Here is a 3798-nt window from a genome sequence, read left to right as displayed (position 1 = left end):
TCATGAATCCTTTTGTGTTTTACTCGCATACACACAAAATAAAACGCATCGATTTGTAAAATGTCTGTCTGGAACAGGAGGATACCATTCAGCTGCTTGAGTCTGTTCTGCCATTCAATCAGAGCATGGCTGATCTGTATCTTAACTCCAGCTACATTTATTCCCTCAATTAACATCACGAAAACCGATTATCTGGCCATTGAACACATAGCTGTTTGTGGGAGCTTGCTGTGTGCAAATTGGCTGCAACAGTGATTACATTTCATTGGCTGTGAAGCGCTTTGGGACTTCATGAAAGGCACTGTTGTTTTTCCTCTGTCTCTTTCTCTCTTGTGCTCACAGAATCTGATGGCCACCTTAGTATGATATTGTCCTGCCACTTGCACTCGTGCAGGCACCTTGTGTGGAGGAAAAGGCGGGTAGGGACAGATTGATGGCTTCACCTTATCTGCCAGTGTGATGGGATGGGTACCTGCATTCAGTCCTGATTGGTGACTGATGCCCAAACTAAGGCTACTGCCTGATTTTGGGCCTGTGGAATCGCACCAGGAATTATACTTTAAAAGCAACTTCTTCATTCTCCCTCTCCGAAATATAACGGAGGAAAACTTGGGCCAATGACAAGTCCTTCTGAAGGTAAAACGATTCAGGAGGAAATTGCTCTATCGTCTGCTTGAAGCATCTCTCTCTCTCTGTCTCTCTCTCTCTGTCTCTCTCTCTCTCTCTCATGATGTCTGTATTCAGTGGCTGAGATGAATGACGAGCTGCACAATAGTTTCTCGATTGGGGTAGGTTCCCAAGTCCATTTTACCAGTCTCTTGACAGAATTATATCAAAATAGCTGCTTTTGTTGTGTCCTCTACCTGTAGAGCTGCTTTCTGCTGGTTTCTGAGCAGAGCAGGTACACAGGAGTGTACCAGAGTGCCCCCTGCACAGTCATCCTGATTTGCACATTTTAACGTTCCTTTCTAACCCTGACTGACAGCTAATACATGATTACGCTTTCTGTCATACACTCACCCTGGCACATGTGTCATAACAAAGAACAGTACAGCACAGGAACAGGCCATTTGGCCCTCTAAGCCTGCGCCGATCTTGATGCCTGCCCAAACTAAAACCTTCTGCACTTCTGGGGTCCGTATCCCTCTATTCCCATCCTTTTCATGGATTTGTCAAGATGCCTCTTAAACGTCTCTATGGTACCTGCTTCCACCACCTCCCCCGGCAACAAGTTCCAGGCACTCACCACCCTCTGTGGTAAAGAACTTGCCTCGCACATCCCCTCTAAACTTTGCCCCTCACACCTTAAACCTATGTCCCCTAGTAACTGACTCTTCCACCCTGGGAAAAAGCTTCTGACTATCCACTCTGTCCATGCCGCTCATAACTTTGTAAACCTCTATCATGTCACCCCTCCACCTCCATCGTTCCAGTGAAAACAATCCGAGCTTATCCAACCTCTCCTCATAGCTAATGCCCTCCAGACCAGGCAACATCCTGGTAAGCCTCTTCTGTACCCTCTCCAAAGCCTCCACGTCCTTCTGGTAGTGTGGCGACCAGAACTGTACACAATATTTTAAGTGTGGCCTATCTAAAGTTCTGTACAGCTGCAGCATGACTTGCCAATTTTTATACTCTATGTCCCGACCGATGAAGGCAAGCATGCTGTATGCGTTCTTGACTACCTTATCCACCTGCGTTGCCACTTTCAGTGACCTGTGGACCTGTACGCCCAGATCTCTCTGCCTGTCAATACACGTAAGGGTTCTGCCATTTACTGTATACTTCCCAGCTGCATTAGACCTTCCAAAATGCATTACCTCACATTTGTCCGGATTAAACTCCATCTGCCATTTCTCCGCCCAAGTCTCCAACCGATCTATGTCCTGCTGTATCCTCTGACAATCCTAATCACTGTCCGCAACTCCACCAACCTTTGTGTCGTCCACAAACTTACTAATCAGACCAGCTACATTTTCCTCCAAATCATTTATATATATATATACTACAAACAGCAAAGGTCCCAGCACTGATCTCTGCAGAACACCACTAGTCACATCCCTCCATTCAGAAAAGCACCCTTCCACAGCTACCCTCTGTCTTCTATGACCGAGCCAGTTCTGTATCCATCTTGCCAACTCCCCTCTGATCCCGTGTGACTTCACCTTTTGTACCAGTCTGCCATGCGGGACCTTGTCAAAGGCTTTACTGAAGTCCATATAGATAACATCCACTGCCCTTCCTTCATCAATCATCTTCCTCAAAAAAACTCAATCAAATTAGTGAGACACGACCTCCCCTTCACAAAACCATGCTGCCTCTCGCTAATAAGTTTGTTTGTTTCCAAATGGGAGTAAATCCTGTCCCGAAGAATCCTCACTAATAATTTCCCTACCATTGACGGAAGGCTCACCGGCCTATACTTTCCTGGATTATCCTTGCTCCCCTTCTGAAACAAAGGCACAACATTGGCTATTCTCCAGTCCTCTGGGACCTCACCTGTAGCCAATGAGGATGCAAAGATTTCTGTCAAGGCCCCAGCAATTTCTTCCCTTGCCTCCCTCAGTATTCTGGGGTAGATCCCATCAGGCCCTGGGGACTTATCTAACTTAATGCTTTGCATTAGCAGGTCCTCTTGCACAATCCAGATCTGACATATTGCCACACACTCTCTTTCTTTTAACTTGGCTGCGTGGGGAGCTCTCTTGCCCTGCAAGGGAAAGTTAGGTTTCAAATCCCATTCCCGTGACCGCAGCTCAAAATCAGGCTGGCACTCTCAATGCAGGAGACGAGAAGTGCCGCACCATTGGAGGGGCGGTACTGAGTGATCACAGGACTGAGGGAGTGCCGCACTGTCGGAAGGTCAGTACTGAGGGAGTGCTGCCCTGTCGGAGGGACAGTACTGGGGGAGTGCTGCACTGTTGGAGGGTCAGTACTGAGGGAGTGCTGCACTGTTAGAGGGGCAGTACTGAGGGGGTGCCGCACTGTCAGAGGGTCAGTAGTGAGGGAGTGCCGCACTGTCGGGGGGGGGTGGGGGGTGGGGGGAGTGGTACTGAGGGAACGCTGCACTGTCAGAGGGTCAGTACTGAGGGAGCGCCGCACCTTTGGAGGGGCGGTACTGAGAGAGCGCAGTATTGAGGGAGTGCTGCACTGTTGGAGGGTCATTACTGAGGGAGCGCCGCACTGTCGGAGGGGTGGTACTGAGAAAGCGCAGTACTAAGGGAGTGCTGCACTGTTGGAGGGTCATGACTGAGGGAGCGTCGCACTGTCGGAGGTGCTGTACTGAGGCAGCGCAGTATTGAGGGAGTTCTGCACTGTCTGAGGGTCAGTCCTGAGGGAGCGCCGCACAGTCGGGGGGCAGGACTGAGCTCCCTGATTACTGCCCCTCCCATGGTCTGGCGCTTCTCGTTTCCTGCATTGGGAGTGCAAGCCTGATTTTGCACTTGAGTCTCGGGAATGGGATTTGAACCTCAACCTTCTGATGCAGGGGCAAGAGAGCTCCCCACTCAGCCATGGCTGGAGTACTGTGTGCAGTTTTTGTCCCCTTACCTTAGAATATCAGCAGGGGAGTTCTCCCTCGTGTCCTAATTAAAATGTAGCACAAGTGTTGAAAAGGTCATCAATTCGGTGTTCTGGGCTGAGGCCAGAAACATTTGATCAGTTCCTTTAAATATGTAACTGGAAGGAAGTTGTGTCCACTAGTGACAGGTAAATAATACCATTACTATGGAGCTAGGGGTCCAAGATTGCTGCTCCACCTCCACCTGAGTCACAGTTTCTCCCCTCCCCCTGTAACCG

This window comes from Heterodontus francisci, chromosome 47 (assembly GCF_036365525.1).
Source record: "Heterodontus francisci isolate sHetFra1 chromosome 47, sHetFra1.hap1, whole genome shotgun sequence".
NCBI lineage: Eukaryota > Metazoa > Chordata > Chondrichthyes > Heterodontiformes > Heterodontidae > Heterodontus > Heterodontus francisci.
Note: the sequence above shows the minus strand (reverse complement) of the source record.